The following is a 19,962-nucleotide window of genomic DNA, read 5'->3' as shown; positions in this document are numbered from 1 at the left end:
CTCCAGCGCGTGAGTCTCTGTATCGGAAATTCTAAAGATCTGCTCGTTTTAAAACTATTTTGCGATATTGCTGTTGCACTGGATCTTATGGTTTAAGTGCGAGGAACATGATATTTAATAAAGAAAGGTAACACACAAAATGTTAAAAAACGCCCCTTTGGACGTAATTTAAAATCTGAAACATTTCAGATTTTTTTTTTATTATTATTTATTTATTTTTATTATTATCGGCTAACTTTAGCTTTCAGTTCACAAATTTAAAATTATTATTGGTTAAAGCATTATGAAAATACCTGCGTGATTAGCGCTATGTAAGAATCCTATCTTAAGGGTTAATTTTGAAATGGTGCAATGAGAAAAAATTATTATAAGCAGCTATGAATTTTAAGACAAAAAGAGAAAATAACATTAAATAGGAAAATTAAAGGTTTAATTAAAATAACTGGTATTTTATCATATATAGAGAGAGATAATATCGTACCAAAACTTTCAGATTTCATATAACGCCCGAAGCGACTTTTTTACGTTTTGTGTTTATATATTTAATTTTAAATATTATGTTCTTCGCATTTAAACCATAAAATTCAGTTCAACGGCAATATCACAAAATAATTTAAAAAGAGCATATCTTTAAAATTTCCGATTTACAGTCTCGCGCACTGGAGATAAAAATGTAATTCTTTTTTGTACAGTGTTGCCATTGCTCGCATTAAAATCGTCGAGTTTGCTAATAAAAAAGTAGTTAAATTTTCACAAAATATGAAATAGATAATAAAATAAATTCTAAATTTGGACTTCCAGATGCCCATATTCGAGTAGAGGTCTACGTTAATCAAAATTTGATGTCTCTAGGTACCTGTTTTCATAGCGCGAGATATAGATAGATATATTCACGCAGATTCTTCATTATTTAATTTCTTCAAATATAATACAGGGCGATAACATTTGGTCGCAACAGTTTGAAAAGTGAAATGGCGTTTATAGTGAACCAACGCAAAATGCCAAAACGAAATTAATAGCCCTTCGTGGCAAATTGTTCCTTTGGGCTATTAAATTATGTAAAAAGAAAAATAAATAATTAAGTAGACAGTTAATGAAAAATTAATATTCTGAAATTTACAAAATTTAATACGATGCAAAGATAAAGTAATTGATAATTACAAAAAAGTTTAAATATTAAAATAATATAAAATGAAGAAAGACGTTAATATGACAAAATTGGATGAAGAGTTAGGATCGTTTTTTCCGGATAAAGCAAGTTTTAATATGTGCAGAATATTGATTTAAACAGCTAATATGGAACGCATGGACTATGAACAACTTTTGACATACATGATAAGTAAAAATAAAATATTTTGTTTCAAGATGCTTTCACAAAATGGCGAATAATGTGGTTACTGCTCTTAAGAACACCCTTGCGCTTAGTTTTATAAATAATATGCACTTTATTCAAACTTTTATTGAAATTTCACTTTCTCTAAAGCGCACAGTAATATATTCACCAAGAGCAGTGTTAAGAAACTTAAGAAACGCTGTTGCTATGCGAACGAATACTGAGAACGGGTATCTTAATGAAGAGCTCTTGTGATAGCCACGGGGGAATTAAATACAAGTTACCGTAATCACTTCAGAAGTTTGGTGAAAGAAAAAGGCAGAGGAACAATGAAAACTCTCAATCTTTTCAAGTATCTCAGATGTTCTCGGCAACACAGGAGAAAAGAGGGAATACTTTTCCACTCTCTTGATAAATAATCCTGTGAGACTATCTGATTTAGCGTTTACCTCCAAAATAATGCTTATTATATTATTTAACATTTGGATATAAAATTCTCTGTGTTACATTCTGCTGTTAATTAAAAATAATAAATACTCTTTCCTCATATGCGGGGATATTAAAACATTTAAATAATCGTCTGCCAGTAAACAGCAATTACTGTTTGCTTTCAAAGAAATTCAAAAAAAAATGGGCAAAGACAAGAACAGAGAATTCTAAAGATGTAGCATTTAGTTATGCTTGCGTTTTTGGTGTGTTGGTACAAAGTAATTTTGTATTTTTTTAAGACTGTGTGTATCGTAAAAAAGGGTTTATTAATATGTTGTTAATTAAATAGAATATTTACACTTTCTGTATATACGGAAATGTTAAAACGTAATCGTCTGTCAATTAAAGCCAATACTTTTTACCTTTAAAAATGGCTTTTTTTTCAAACTGGCAACGACGAGAGTCGAGAATTATAAAAATTAACGGTCAGTTTTTTATTTATTTATTACTAGCCGCTACGCAGCCAGCCTTCGTCTGGCTTTTGAATGTACCAGAAAAATGCGTAAAGGGAACACCAGACATTAAATTTAAAAACTGCACGGAATTTTACTCTGCAGAACAAATTTATATATATATATATATATATATATATATATATATATAAAAACAGCAACAACATTTAAAAAAAAAACAGAAATTTCAATAAAAATGTATTATATATAAAAAAATTACAATAAGTAAGCAATATCCCTTAACACAAATATTAATTATCCTAATAAATAAATTAACCAACTTCCCGTTGTGAAATCTTAAAAATTCAAACGGTATAAAGGAAGTTAAGAACTTTGTTTCCTAAAAAAACATGCAAAACTTTTTATATAATTAAAGTTATATATAACTAAACATCATATAAGAAAATTATAATGATATAAGCAATAAATCTTATATTTTCAAGAGAAAACAGTCAGCTGTCCATTATCCAAAGCAATGAATGAAAAACTATTGCCAAAAGCACATTTCTAAAAGAATGAAACTATCATCAGGAAGCAATAGCCAATCAAAACTGTGCTTTGTGAATGACATAATTCAAAATATACAAACCTATTTGCCATTAGCTAATAAAGAGAGAGAAAGAGAGAAAGAAAAGGAAATTCTTTCTGTTGTGCCTCGCGAGATTCATGCACGTCAGAATAAGAAAATTGCGATGTGCGTGTTGCGTGAATATTTAATAATATTTTCAGCAGTCAGCAGTCCAGTATACAAAGCATTGAATAAAAAGCTGATGCCAAAACCACATTTCTAAAAGAATGAAACTATTCAAAATGATGCAATGTCATTAAAAAATAAATAAAATAAAATAAATAAAAAAGAAATCTGATTACCTAATGTCTCTACAGTGGCGCCCGAACTAAAAGGGTTGTGGATGATGACTCTCCACACACAGGATTTGGCGATTGGGTCCCCTTAAAACCCTAGTCGCCCTTTACAAAGGGGAGTATATAACGTATTTCTCCCGTTTTCCTAGCGTGCCTTCGTAGTGTAGTGGTTCTGCACGCTGGGCCGAAATTCCAGAGATCCGTGGATCGATTTCCGGCGAAGGTGTTGTTAATTTTTCATCTGTCCAGCTCTGTGCGGAGACGCTATATCTTACCTGAATGTTACAGTATGAAGCACTGCCTCGTTTGCAAGGAGGGAATGATGATAAATATTTTATTTCGGGCAATGATAAAATATCAGTAGTGCAGGACGCGGTGTGTGTTGCATGGAAGTCGGTGAGCTCTTCAATTGATGCTTCAGTTTCGTGGTTTTAAACGTATTAGAATTAATAATTTTGCATGTTAAGTGTAACTTAAGTGATATTCTATCTAGAGTGACTTAGTATTTTCTATTTTAAGTGACGCTGTATGAATAATTAACGTTTTCTAAAGTTGCATATCGCTACTACTTTTTGGCCTTAGTGGGGGTGTTCTGCATCAGCTCCGAGCCTAGCTCCAAGCGGATTGAAGATATTAGAGATGTAACAGCTTTAAATATTATTAAAATATTGTAGTTTAAATAATTCAAATAGATGAACATTAAGGTATTTGTGAATGGCAATATTTGAAACCAGACTCGAGTGCCACGTGCGACTCTCGCACGAAGAATGTAATTTATTTTTAAATGTTAGTATTCTTTTTTTTTCCTTGTTTTGTATGTCGCCATTTTGAGTGTTAAATAAAGTTTTTTCTGTGTTCCATCATTGGAGTTGCTTCATATCGCCAAAGAAGTATCACAGTCATAATTATTTTGGAGGCACCGACGAGATATGAACTCGTGATCTCCTGTTTGGAGAACTTCTCCAGTACACTTTTTCCAATATGCTATTTCTTTTTCAATTCAAGATCAGTCTCATCAACTTCCGAAACATTATGAGAAAAATGCTGGCCAGATGTCATGTTAATTTCTAGAGATGTGGCAAATAATAGGAACAGCTGAGGAGTCCTCGATATCGATTCAATAAGCGATCGCAAATACATTTCTTTCATAATAAATCATAGCGTTGTTAAATATTATAAACCCGTATAAACGATTATATATATTATAAACGATTTAGGATTAAATACGGGTGACATTCCAAGCGTTACAAATACCTTAAAAAGCAGAATAGAGTCTTACTCTGCGAATAACTGCTAGTGATACTCCAGCTTCTCTTGATGAAACCGCAGAAGCCCTTATTAGAAAGCACAAAAGCAGGCTGCTCGGTAGCTTACAAACTTAAAAAAGCTCCGATTAAAAATCTCCCACCTCGTGGGCAGAGGAAATTCGCATGCACAAGAAAAAGCTTAATACATGCAGCCATCGCTATGAGGCCCACCGAAGAACTACAAGAGCACTTTTTTACTTCTCAAAAGGGAACATGCCAAATATCAGTTGGCAATACTAGATGCAAAGGAATGGGCCTGGTGGACCTTCTGCATCAATACAACAACGAGCGTTGGTATAGCCTTCAAAATGGCAAATAAAACAATCTACAGAAGTACCGTCCTTAACGCAGCATTTACTCAAACGCCCTTAGCACCACCACATCAGTTAGAATTATTCTTTAGTATCTGTTTCCAAGAGATATCATAGATATGGATAAGCCTTGTCATACCGTAGTTAGGGGAGAAGAATGAAACGTTGCCTCCAGCCTATGTATTTTAAAAGCAATCCTTTTCTCTCTCTCGTAAATGGCCATAATAAAAGAGCTGAATCAAAATAAGGCTTCAAGACCAGAGGGAATGAACAACGCCCTCGTTGTACGTTTAAAGGATGGATATCAATACCAATAGATAGTAGATCTTTTTCAAATATCCTTGTTGGTTTTTATTGGATTAATAATGCCATGTCGGAGTAGGAATCGATCAGATTGAGTTGTTTTCCTTTCCTTCCACATTTGTTCTTCCTTTTTGGAGAAAATGATCCAATGATTCTCCTCAAATCATGAAATGCTCGATTTTCCAACATCAACAGCGGAAGCGACATTTCTTACAGCCATAGACTGTTAAGCTCGATAATCTTTGTTCTCTTTTTTTAGGTATTAAATGCATTTTTAGTACACTAATATAGACAAACGCAAAATATACTTGCGAAGTATGCAAATGCAACTTCCTTCTCTTACCGAAACAGGCTTTAAAATGGTGCAATAAACCTAATTTTTTGTCTAAACGAGTTCTAAGCAGTCAAAACCAGACATCCAGACGGCATGAAGGGAGATAAAACTGCTCCTCGCTGAACTAACGTTCAGTTGTAGTGGGTTTCTGGGCGTAGCCTTATCCGAGTACAGCAATTGTATCTTTTTCCGAACGTTGAAAATAGTGTTGTACAAGTTCATAGAAAATAGTAATTCAGTAAGCAATTGAGGCGTGAAGAGATAGCAATTTTGACATAATGGCAGAAGTAATGACAGAAGTAATTGGCAGAGTCCATAGCAATTATTGAGTTCATGGCAATTTTTAAGTTTTCATAAAAACTGCTTTGAGAGAACTGCTGATGCCAGATGGCAACCAACTTAAATTTTGCGAAACAAAATTGCTTTGTACCAGTTAATTTGCATAGTGTACGGATTATTCATTTTTAATTGTAGAGATGTAATAAGAATGATCACTCTAGCTTATATCAGAAAAATAAGCATATACACAACAGCCATTTTTGTTGTTGTAAACAAACAACAACAAGTAGTTTTGTAGTTTGGTTGAAGGATTTAAAATTAAATATTAATATAGTTTTATTCAATTCATTAAACTGTCTTTGAATTGAGTGAAGTTAAGAGTTTGATAATTAATTCTTCAGCTTTTAAACAATAAGATTCTTTGCAACGGAATAATAACAGGAAGCTTTGTTTTGGTTGATAGGTATAAAGAAACACCTCAAAGCAAAAATTTTTGTTGAGTAATTTTTTTACTTAATATTCATCATATACTTTACGTAGACATTTATAGAGTACTCAATTTATTATGCGGTTGGTAATGAATATGTAACAAGCTCTTTTTCTTGGGGTTTATAAATTATTTATGAAGCAGAAACTTTTTTTAAATTCTTGACTTATCTCACTAAGCGGAAGAAATTCCACGTATCTTTTTCTTCCTCCGAAGTGGAATATTGCCTCATGGTTTGCGAGAACATTTCTCAATCTGGTTCTCAAAGCCTGCCCTTGCAATTCTCTCAAATTTTCCAAAAAGGACAAATTAATTCTTCATACCCCACTACTGTTCGATTCCTCCCCAGATTGATATTTTATGAAATTTATTTCCTGTTACTTTACCTATGGACTTCCCATTCTAATCTTGGCAACAAAAAACGTATTTAAAGCACCATAACTGTAAAGCTTCTCGCCATCGTTTCGCTTCGTAATCTGACGCCGCTGGGCTAATTATAAGGGAAAACGGAATATCGTGAACTGTATAATTATGCTTTAAAAATTATACTTTCGGTTTAGTTCTATGTATCTGTGTTACAAATCATTTTCATCGCTAACTCAAATAAAAACAAAGTACTGGAATCGACTTGATGTATAAGCAGATTTTAGACTTAAAGCTTACCAGCATACATCCAGCCATAGAACAACTGTAGAAGAATAGAAATGCTCATTTATCTTATTAATATGAGTACCAATTAATACCAGTATTTAAAATTTAGTTAATAAGATAAAATTATAGGAAATGTAATAAATAGTCTTGAATTATTAAAATAATATAAATTTCTTTTATTACCTTAGTTACTTAATACATATTGTTACGTTTTTCTTCTTTCTTCTCCACGTTACGTACTGGGTTCGTATGGATTTGGAGTGAATAACAACGACACTTGAGGAAATATCGAAACACACTTTATTTAGCCAATATTAATCATGACAGCTCTAAAGCCACGTTTTACAGTCGTCGAAGATCTACTATACACTCGCCAGAACCATCAGCGACATAGCCTTCAGGTTATCAGGCTATCACGGTGGAGGCAGCTTCATTGCAAAGCACCAGAGTACAGCTCCCGACTCTGCTTGGTCGTTCTCGGAACTCCACGTACTCTCGAGACTGTCCAAGCTACAACTCGCGATGCACTCGACGACACACAGAGCACAGCTCCCGACTCTTCGGTTCAGTCGTTCCCGGAGCTCAACACACTGTCTCGACAATGCACTAATTGCGATACACTAAGAGACTCTTTCGATGCACTCGACGATCCACTCGGCACTCGCTGCCCGGCTGTCAACTCGATCGACTCCGCACGGACTGACTAACTTGAGACTAACTATCTCGCACTAGACGAGGCACACACTGACTGCGGACCAGCAGGGTTTCTCTAGCTTTCGGCTTGTGTTCGAGAACATTCTGGGCTAAACCGGTAAGAATTCGTTCCCGAAGGTTCTCCATCCGTCTATGGCATACCGCCAGTTTTGTCACCAAATGTCGCCAAACGGGCGATTTCCCGCCAAATATGGCAACCCTGCCTTGTTTTACCAATTTATGGCAACCCTAAAATTGTTTTGCGGGAAAGCTAGCTCACCGTACCAGTACATTTCGTAACAATATATAAAATTTAAATGAATTGTAGGTAACTGTATTTTAAAAATATAAGTATGCTAGTAGTAATATATGCTAAAAATATGGCTTTCGAAGGGGACGAGAATAAGGTTGATCTATAGAACACACTACTCTTTAAAAATGATCCTTACTTGAAAAACGTTCGAAAATCTTGGTTTACTACAAGTAGTCGCCTTATGCAGTCCCGTAAATGTTGCGACAAACTACTGGAAGAGGTAGGACACACCACAAGGATTTAAATTGCATAAGAATCCATGCCCAGAAACGTCACTGTACGCCGACAAGGTGTGCTATACAGGAGACTACTAGTGGAAAGTGATAGATAGAGTCTCTACGCTCTATAAAAATGTATCTAAATTTTTATAGAGCGTAGAAACTCTATCACATTTGTATACTATTCTATAAACATGTATCTAAATTTTTATAGAAGTCTGCATAAATTGTCATAGAATCATTATTAATAACTTTTTTGTTAATTTTATCTCCAGATACCAACTTTTACAAATATTACATAATCTCTTTAGATATTTATGTATATACTTTTATTTAATAAATATTATATAATTTTATATGCATTATATAATCTTTGCCTCAATCTTTACAGAATATCTACACGTATCTCTACAGATAATGAGTCTCTATAGAATCTGCATCTAACATTTAATAGAATTTTGTTTAAATTATTATCGAATTATTATTAGTAACGTTTTTACTGATCTTATTGCCTCAAAACCAACTCTGTATAAATTATTATAGAAACTTTTCACTAATTTTTGAAGAGTGTCTACATATGTCTAGTGATCAGCAGCTAGAGATGTATCTAATTTTTGGCACTGTGCCTACCATTCACAAGATCCAAAATATCCAATATCTATCCAAAAGTATACAATAATAGGCTGTGGCTTATGCATAAAACATATTTATATTAAAACTCAAACTAAACCACTCGCCAACTTATTATACATAGACAAGCAAGGTAATGTCTTTTGTCCAAAATTCAATAGTGAGTTTTCAAAGAATACGCACGAATAAGGGTCCCCACAGTACGCGTTTACTACTTTTTGCAATAATTTATGCATACCTGTGTGTGACGATGTTTTCGTTCTCGATAATATATATATATATTCCGCAATTTTTATTCCGTATTTAAACATTCTGTATTCATATAATGAATTGATTAGATTTAGGGTAAAATTAGACAATCGGAAGTGGTACTTTACTTGAAGGTCGCAAAGGCTGTTTTACACTAGCAGGACTCTGAACTCAAGATACGCAATGAATTTGGCGGCTCGGGTCTAGAACTTTTCGCCGTCGCCATTTCACCGTGACCGTTTCGTCATCGGGACGTTTGACCGTCAAGACATATTTATCTTTACATAACTGTATGATGGGAGGTTATGTGCCAGCCATATAGAATTTTTAATCACGTGTACAAAGTAAAGGAAGCATTGCAATCGCGAAAAATTTCGGGTATTATATTTCAACGAAAATATTAATTTTGATCGCTCTCGAATCCATTTGAATGATGTGTTGCGAGAAATATGAGCACACAGGCAGAATAAAGGACTTGCTTTTCCAAAACGGATTTTAAATAGATTTAGAAGAGATTTTTTTTTCGTGACAAGGTACATAGGTATGTATCTCACATAACTGAAAAACAAATAGCCATAAAACGTTAAAATTCTGTATATGGGACTGTTGTAACATCTAGTTGTGGGCCTTTCTCTTATGACTCTTATGACCCAGTGCCTTAAGGGGGCTCATACACCTTAAACCCCTCATGATCTTCGAATATGTGACTGTTGCAAGAATTGGGATATTTTATTTATTTTAAAAGCAATTACCTGTAACGTTTTACAGCTGACTACATAATATAGCTGCTTTGGGAACTAGTAACCAGAAAGTTTATGTTGCCACAAATATTTTTGTAATTTAATCTACTTTGTGACAAAAGTTTTCGTCATGTTCCCACCTTGCGCGCATGATATTTTAAAAATGGCTGATGATAAATATTTGAAATTTGATGGTATTCTTTATATGGGCACTATATTCTAACTGAACCCAAAATCTGATGAATATTTCAATATTGAAAAATTTTATGCGCGAAAACATAACAGATATTTTTACCAAAATACATTTTCTAAACTCAACTCCAATTAAAATAAAAATTTAACATGAAATTCTTAAAATTTTTGGTTCATAGTAGGTTCCAAATGTTATAAAAGCTATATATTAAATATGGAATTAAATTATGCAACAGAATGTTTTAAACTGTGTGCGCAAGGTGGAAACATGGCGAAACATTTTGTCAAAAAGCGGATTAAATTATAAAAATATTTGTGGCAACAAAACAGTCTGATTACTATTTCCGAAAGCAGCTATATTATGTAGTCATATCTAAAAGGTTGGAAGCAATTGCTTTTAAAATAAATAAGTTATCCCAACTCTTGCAACAGTCACATAGTCGAAGATCTTATGGGTTTTAAGGTGTATGAGTCCCCTTAAGACTTTCCGCTTGTTCGGATTTTTTTCGCACCTTTATGCCATTAAGAACTTAAGAAATATAGACTGGTAAAGGCCTTAACAGGCCGCATGCCTTTTACACGAATAATGATCTGTAATAAGTGATCTCTTTCGCCTCTTCACCTGCGTGTTGACAGCTTGTCGTTCAGTCTCTGCTAGCTATTCGTTCTTATATAAAATGTAATTGCATATCTAAAATTATGGGGCGCGTTTAGCACCGCTGGTCTTCTACAGTTATGTATTAAGAAATTCGTCATTCAAGAATAAATGATGTTTAACTATCAAGCTGATCGTGCTTCTACAAATTCCATGCGATCATCCACTTCGCCATAACGTCCAGTCATCTACGCAGCAGTTTTCCGGCCATGACTCAAAGTGAATTATTTTCATCTTCCTCAAAAAAAAAAAAAAAAAAAAAAGATTATTACATATATATGTTACCGTGAAAGACCGAAATTGGACAATGTCGACTTTCACCGGAGAATGTCAACATTCACCAAATACGTCGGTGAAAGACCGAATATTTCACTACATTCTTGTACATTCGGACTCTCACCGGTGTATGTCGACAATCACAGATATGCTCTGGTGGAAGTCGAAAAGAGACTTCATAAAGTGCCATAATAGTTTAAGTTGTTGCAATAAATAAGATTTGAATGACATAATTTAGTAAATTTTTTATTACTGTTATTTTATTTTCTCATTTAGAACGTACTATATAATTAAGTAAGTTTTTAACTTCTATTATTTTCCTTTCTCATTTTGAATGTATTGTGTGTTTTAGGTTCTCATGTTCTTAAGTTCTTATTTCAAGTTTCGAGTGCGTTGTTTCGCAACTGAATGACGGAGAAGAAAATATAATATTGTTATATGTTCAACATTCACCATTAGTACATGGTGAATGTCGACATTGACCGGTGTAAGTCAGAAATAAGAGTATTTGGAAAATACCTCGGACATACACCAAGAGACTGTGTGAATGTTGACATTCACCGGTGAAAGTCGACATTCTCCAGATTTCGGTGTTTCACCGTAACATATATATATAATTTATGAGTAGAAATCTTTTTAATACCATCTCTAAGGAAAAAAATTCAGTTAAAACCTTAAAAATAAAGGACTCGTTTTTCCAAAACGGATTTTAAATGGATTTAGAAGAGACTTTTTTTTCGTGACACGTACATATGTATATATCTCGCATAACTGAAAAACAAATAGCCATAAAACGTTAAAATTCTGTATAGGGGACTGCTGTAACATGTAGTTGTGAACCTCCTTTTTTCGTTTCAATCGGCAGCACAAAACGTATATATATTGTTTCACAAGAATATAGTAAAGTTAAACTTAATTTAAATAATTCTCTTATATATATAAACATATTTACATATAATTTATCATTAGAAAACTTTTTAATACCATTTCTCAGGAACAGAAATTCAGTTAAAACCTTAAAAATTATAATAAATAAATTTTTATACATTCTTTTAATTAGTATTTCTAGACCTCTATTGCAGTAAAAACCATGAAAAAGTAAACAGAAAAATCCTGAATCGCAATATAAATATGTAAGATAAAAAATATGTAAATTAAAATTATAATTTAAACTAACGGCAACTTTTTAGTTCTGCCTCTCTATTCGAATAACTTCTCTGGATTGCGTCATTTCTAGATCATTCCATTTTGCATGGGCTGCTTTACGGCATAGCGACGGAAGTTACACGCTCAACACTATCGAAATAAAAAATAAATCCAGAGGAGTGGGTTTCCACTCAGAATGAATCCTGTCAGGCTAATTAATTTACTGTGATGATTTTGCAGATAGACACAGGAATGTCGAAGCTTGGCATCGGAGTCCGGGCATTGTTTGGCTGAGTGGAATGCAGCAGAATGATGATACGGAAGGATTTTGCTTTTAATTGCATATCTTTATTCAATTTAAATGGCAGATCATTTTTCTTTTAAATGAAATTCTCTTAATTACATATCAAATAATGTTTTAAACCAAATAAGATGAAATCTAGGCTTTTGACGTCATAACTATTCTAACAAAGGCAAGAAAGATGGACAGAGCAGCGCAGAGTCTTGTAGCAGCGATAGTAGGAAGCAGTATGACGAAAAATGGCGCGAACTGTGTATTTATACTAGCGGTTACATAACATGCCAGAATGTTCTCGAAAGTACTGCCCTAGGGGAAGATCCTAAAATTGCGGGAGGTTAATTATAGGTTGCTTTTTCGTGCAGAACAAAGCAATCGTATTTTTTATATTTCAAATCTCCCCCCCCCCCGTCAAAACGAGAGGCCGGAAGAGCAGAGCATTAGTACATTAGTGAAGGAAAAAAAAAAAAATGTGTATGAGGAAAGAAATGAAGAACATCATAGCCCTATCATAACTCATGATCTTTATCATATAATTAGAAAATGCTTAATTACATAATTTTGTAATGGAACCTATGCTTTATAAACAAACATATAATTTATAACTAAACATCTAATTTATAACTATAAGACAATAATATGTGTAAGAATAATACTAAATAATAAATTAGATTCTCGCTTACGCTTTCTTTCTATTAAGACGCTGGAATAATCTTCTATGTTCGCTTCTATCGAAATAGTGTCAAAATTGTTCTGGAAATAGGCCCGATTGGAGAGCCAAGTGAATTGTGGCCACAAAATATGAATTTAAATCAATATGGAATTTAATTCGTCTCGACTGTATCTTCTTCAAAATGGATGGACGCTCTAAGCATCAACTACACTGGTTATCATAAATTAAGGAAAAATCACAAAAAGAGCGATAAATCCCTCAAAAATAAGCCAAACAGTGTAAAATTTGAATATGTTGTCAAGCAAGAGTAGCTGAGTAAAACTGCAATATGCAAATTAGTGGCGCTGCACTCGGAATACGTCATCTGCGAGGAGAATAAAAGTCCACGTTTGAGAGCTAGCCCACATATTTCACTATGACAGTGACATCAGAAATCTGAGATAGCCAATTCGTAACAATGACTTCCAGGCATAATTTGCCTGCAGAACTACGATGGAAAGCCATTGAGAGACTAGGATAAAGGATAAAGTGAAACAGAAGTGGCCAGATGGCTAAATGTGAGTCCTTCTGTGGTTCATAGACTTTAGAGGCGATTTCAAACCGCAGATTCGACCTCTAGGAGGTTCAGCCAAGGACGGCCAACTGCTACGACGAGCGTCGATGACCGATATTTGACATTATGTGCACGCAGGAATAGAACCGCTACTCCGACTGTTCTTAAATCCTCCTTTGCTGCAGCCACCGGAGGGTTGGTGTCAACGTCAACTGTGCGTAGAAGGTTTCCCGAAGGTGCTCTGTATGCGAGACGACCAGCCATTTGCGTGCCGCTCACGTCACGCCATAGGAGGGACGCTTTGCAGCAGGCAGGACAAACATGTCCACTGGACGCTTGATCAGTGGAGGGCTGTTCTCTTTACGGATGAGTCCAGGTTTAGTCTAGAAAGTGATAGTAGACGTTATTTGATATGGAGAGAACCTGGAACCCGTTATCATCCGTCAAACATCCGTTAAAGAGATGCATACGGAAGAGGCAGTGTCTGTGTTTGGGGTGGCATCTCTTTGGGTAGACGCACAGACCTCCATGTCTTTCCAACGGAAACCGTGAATGCTCCCGTTTATAGAGATGACATCCTTGGTGCTTATGTGTGCCCATGTGCCGGGGCAATAGGTGATGCTTTCCTGTTACAGGACGATAACTCAAGACCACACAGGGCTCGCATCGTAGATAATTATCTTCAACAGGAAACAATTATGCGCATAGAGTGGCCAGGTCGATCCCCGGACTTGAATCCTATCCAGCACGTTTGAGATGATTCAGAGAGACGTCTAGCTGCTCTCAGTCTGCCTCCTCAGACCCTTGCTTCGCTTGTAACAGTTTTGCAAGAGCAATGGCTTTCGTTTCCTATGGAACTGATAGATCGCATAATTGAAAGCATCACGCATCACTGTATGTGCTGTATTGCTTCTAGGGGCGACCATATTCCCTATTGAAGTTACTTTTCCTATAGCAAACTGACACCTTGCTCATTTTATACATGTTATTTGTTCATTTTATACATGTGCTAATTTCTATACTACCATAATTGTCTGGTAATTTATTTTTATGTTATTTGATACCTTACTACACTGCTGTGCAAAAATTAAGGACGAGACTGTTTTTTCAATATAACTTTGTACAAAAGCTTTCCAAATCAACACATTTAATACCGTAAGATCCCCAATACGTAAGGACATGAGTAATGTAAGCAACACTTACTAAAAGAGAAATCAGAGGGATAAAAAGAAGCATTATTGAAAAAGCAGCATGGAGCGCAATGCGACTGAAGGCCGAAACATCCATGTGATGGGTGTCCAGCAAGAAACATCCGGTCTTTAATAGTGGATATGATCTCCCCTGACTGCTAGGCAGGTTTCACAGCGTCTGCCCATGCTGAGAATGAGGGTGTCAATGAGTTGTTGAGGCATTGCTGCCCATTCGTCTTGCAGCGCCAATCGAAGCTCCGGAATCGTTACTGGTGGTAAGGTACGAGCTGCCAAGCGTCTGCCTAGAAAATCCCATATATGCTCGATGAGATTGAGATCCGGAGATCGTGTCGGCCAATCCATACGTTCAATATCCTCACTCTCTAAAAGCTGTTCGGCAGCTACAGTGCGATGACATGGTGCATTGTCGTCCATGAAAAGGAACTGCGGACCCATAGCGCCTCTAAAAAGATGCACATATGGAAGAAGAATCTAGTTACAATAACGGGTCCCGTTGACTGAACCTGCGTCGAAGATGTGAAGGTCTGTACGACTACCAAGCATGATGTCTCCCCAAACGAGAACACCGCCACCTCCATATCTGTCCCTTTCAATGATGTTCGAGGGATGATTGCGGCTTCCCCGCTCTCTCCAGATGAGTATGCGATGAGAATCGCTACTCAGACTGAATCTGCTCTCATCTGTAAAGAGTATTCGCCCCCATTCATTGTCTCTCCAATTCCGGTGTTCCCGGCACCACAGAGAACGCCTTCTCCGATGGGCAGGCGTTAGAGGTACACACCGTACCGGGCGTCGTGCAAACAGACCACCACCGTGCAGTCTTCTGGCCACGGTAAAACGCGATATCAGTCGTCCAGTCGCCTGTGTCGTGTGTCTAGCCATTTCTCCCGCTGTCTGCCGCCTGCTTCTTCTTGCCTGTAAGGCAATATACCGGTCATCTGCGGTTGTGGTTCCTCGTGGACGACCACTACTAAACCCCCGGATAGCTGTTCCTATATTTTGAAATTGTCTCCAAAGTCGTGAAACGATGCTGTGAGCAATTCCGAACTCTGCAGCCACACTTGTCACACTGCGGCCTTCCTCCAACTTCCCAATGATTCGACGTCGGGTAAATGCACCCAGATGTCGTTTAACAGATTGATTATTCGCCATTTCTCGCTGAGGCAGCAACTCGGTGTGATTTTAACTGCTATACGGCGTGCAATCGCTTTGCCAGAAATACTGATCTTACACCGACAACATGCTTTATACTACTCAGACACTCCCCCATTACATCTACCTGCATATCTGCGCATGTGCTACCGTACATCACCTTACTTAATCCCCTGATTGGTCTTTCTGTCCTCTCTGCCTCTTCGTTCAGCTGATATGCTAATTTTTCGACTTCGTCCTTAATTTTTGCACACCAGTGTATTTGTTGTATATTGTGGGTAAGTTTCATAAAATTCTACATGTAACTTTTTCAATAATCGTGATTTTTGTGCTTTTTCCTTAATTCATGATAACCAGTGTATTTACGCCATCAGCATTTCTACGCTTCCTACATCTCAGTGTTCTTACATTCAATGCCTCCAAAATTGTTCTGTCATTATATTTTTCGACCAGTTCTAATTATGAAGAAATCTACACATGTTTGTTATTCTTTGTTCACAGTGAAGCATGGGTAAAGTACTGTTTCACCGAAAATTTTAATGTAAGTTTGCGCCGCATTTAAAGTCATTAGTCAAATCATTCACGTCATGTCATCAAAGCGCAGTTTCATTACATATATACTATTATATTCCCACTCTGTCACCCGGCTTAGAGAGCTCAGTTTTTTTGTTCTTATATGCTAATAAATTGAGCATTTTTTGCTTTAAAAGTGATTGAATTACGTCGTTCTTATGTTTCGGTTAAGGATTTTATGCTTTTAGTTAATCTGCATGCAATAGTCGCAGAATTATCAACAATTTGAAAAGTTGTTTTACACACCTCACGAGGCCGCCACTTGTTTATATTTGAAACTCTTAGTAGAATAATGAATTAAGTCAGTTTGTGCACCTAATTCAGTGTCTTTTTGCCCTGTAGGACAGAAAGTTAACTTTGAATTTTGTGCGCCAAAAATTTTGTCTTTCTGCCCGCTGGCCGATTTGTTTGCTTCGCGTAGAAACTCTAATTTCAACTCTAAAAATAGTTTTTTTAAAGTGCTTTTAACTATATTTGGTGTTAACATTTTTCTTCATTTTAGATTTTTTAAATAACGAATTTTTTTTAATAACGAATTTTTTAATAACGAATAATTTTGCGTTTCTAATGTATTTTTGCCTTGCGGCGAAGTGAAAATTGAATTGACTAAATGAGAAATACGTATATCTCTAATGAAATTCGAGAGAGTAAGTTTTAAATGAAGGGTAGCAAAAAAATATATATAATTTAAAAGGCCGTACAAGGTAGTCATTTGCTATCCACATCAGATATATTTTATTTTAAATAACGACATGAATTAAATTAAAGTAGCTATACACTACAATCTATTTAAAAATGGATTTTAATGCGTTATTTAAGTATAACGAAGGTGCTATAACCAAAAGAAAAATTCCAACTTGCCTTAAAATACTCGGTTATAATGATTTGGTACATTTCGTGGATAGAACACTTCTTTACTCGGAAATTTACTCAACGCAATGGAGTATAATGAAGTAACATGAAATTGTTGTACGTCATCTGACGAACTTATATTGTTCTTTTCAGTCTTCCTTGTGCTACTGGAAAATGCTTTTAAGTAATTAGGTGCTTAAAATGTTAACATCATCTACTTTCGTGCCACCAGAACTGTAGCTAAACGAAGAAGCTTGTCTTAAATTTTGGTTCCGGTGTATGTCACACGTGCTGAATTTTCTTTACCAAAATGTCATACAGAATTATATACATATATTAAAAACCAAAACAAAAAAGAAAAATCTGGAGGAACAGTGTATTTACATCGGTTTTTAACTCTCAAGGAAAACAGTGAAAATACCAAGAAGGGAAAGTTGACAGGAATGTTTCCCAAAAGATGTGCTCAAAATGTCATATCAACTCCACGAGAACAACTATCTGAAAATGACCGAGCTAATAATTTTAAAATATAGCTAACCCATAAAGTTGTAGTAAATAAAAAAAAATCTGTGCTATTTATATCTTTCCAAGATTTTTGCACATGTGCTGTCATTTATCAATAGTTTTATTCAATTCACAATGCCTAAGTTGAAATTCTGTTTTGAATTTTTGGCGATGAAAGCAGATATTTACACATTCTTGCACTAACCGCTTAACATGGTATTATAAAAATAAAATATATACTATAATGATTGTAATGAGTCTAAAGCTACTAACATTTCATTCAATCTAGCTGTTATAATTTCATAAAAACATTTAATGATTTTACAATAAAAATTAGAGAAAAGAAAGTTTCAATCGGACTATGTTAGACTAACGAATTATTAGCACGAATCCAGTTAAGCAATGAAATTAAATTCATTTTCATTTCAACAAATAAAATTACATAAGGAAAAATATTTTTTAAAATAAACAAACACGGTTCGTGTTTGTTTATTTTAAATCGCTCAATTTGCTAACAGGTAACAGACGGATTAAATTTGAAAGTTACGCTTGCCGGAATGCCAACACACTGCCGCGTGAAAGATAAAAGTATTTTATTTCCGGCAGTGACAATGCATTGCTTTTTAACAGCTCAGTTTGTTTAATTAATTTGGAAAGATGTTACAACTTGCCGAATGGCAACACACCGTTGTAAGGGAGATAAAAACGTTTTATTTCGAGCCATGGTAACATATTTCTTTTTCATCGCCTAGTTTGTTAATCGAAGCTTTATTATATTCGTAAAAAATACGAAATAAATTATTTATAGAACTTCGAAATTCAAGATTCGGGTTCGCAGATGCTCATGTTCATGTACCTCTGTTTTTCTACAATGCTAAGAACAAACAAACAAAAGAATATGGTTAGATGTAATGAAAATGAGTAATCAAGAAAACCAGTAGTTTAGACAACCTTGGAGCATTAAATTAGTTAACCTTCGAATGCATATCTTTTGCCGTTATATAAATTATTTAGCTTAAAATCATCAGGACATTTTGGTAATGGATGAAAGAATGGGAGACAGAAGTGGCAGCAGTGGAAATCGATGAACTATTGCTAACCACAAGGCATCTTTAATGCCTCGTGAATTCATCGATTTTCGATTTTGGAAATGATTCACGAGTTTTCGAAAGAGAATGTTTCATACAGCCTCAGGATTTCGCGAAGTACATTAAGGGTTCCATGAATCAAATTTAAAAATACTTCAAAAGTTAAACATTAAAAATATTTTGTTAATGTTAAGAAATGTGGAAAACGATTTTGCACTAGAAATGAAATAAATTTATGATGTTGGAAAACCTCTTTTATTATTTACAATTATATGCTTTTGGTGTATTTATGTCAGTTAAATACGTTATTGAAATAAAAAGAAGGTTTTTAAATTATTCGAAATGTTTTTATTTCTTTTAAATCCCTTAGTTTGTTGAGACCGATTGAATTTTAAAGGCAAATGAAGGATATTCTGTTTCTCCAAATGGATACATTCTGACAAATGGTTATGTCCGAGACATATGGTGGAAGAATTAACAGGTTAACACTCTGAGTAGGTTGGTTAGTGGAAGAACACGCTCGGGTTCCTTTCCAATGAAGCGGCCGAGCGGTAAAGTCGCTGAACACTGGTAGTTCGGTCCAAGGTTCGAATCCCGCGAACGGGCTGGCTGCATGGGCGTTTTCGTGGTTTTCCCCATGTGTAACGTGCATACGAGCCAGTTTCCCTTAGAAAGTCCTCCACGAAGGCATCCCTCCTCTTAGGCAGATAGCCCTCGAGGTTTTGCTATAATCACACACACACACACATTCCTTTCCAATGGAAGTTTCGCATTCCTCGCGGATATATTTCTGCCATCCTCTTCGCAGTGTTCTTTGTTGTAAGACTGCTGAATGGCCAATGGGTTTTATTCATTCCCGGCGGCCCACCAGCGGCCGAGCGGTAAAGTCGCTGAACACTGGTAGTTCGGTCCGAGGTTCGAATCCCGCGAACGGGCTGGCTGCACGGGCGTTTTCGTGGTTTTCCCCATGTGTAACGTGTACACGAGCCAGTTTCCCTTACAAAGTCCTCCACGAAGGCATCCCTCCCCTTAGGCAGATAGATAGCCTTAGTGTGCTTTGCCATAATTAAATACACACACACACACACACACACATTTCCGGCGAATGCGTCAAGTTAAATAAGTCAGGCCATTTG

Source organism: Stegodyphus dumicola, chromosome 4, assembly GCF_044657685.1.
Source record: "Stegodyphus dumicola isolate Sdum_Otavi_A_Nest chromosome 4, ASM4465768v1".
In the NCBI taxonomy this organism is placed as follows: domain Eukaryota; kingdom Metazoa; phylum Arthropoda; class Arachnida; order Araneae; family Eresidae; genus Stegodyphus; species Stegodyphus dumicola.
The sequence above is the reverse complement of the archived record's forward strand: the minus strand, read 5'-3'. Positions refer to the sequence as shown.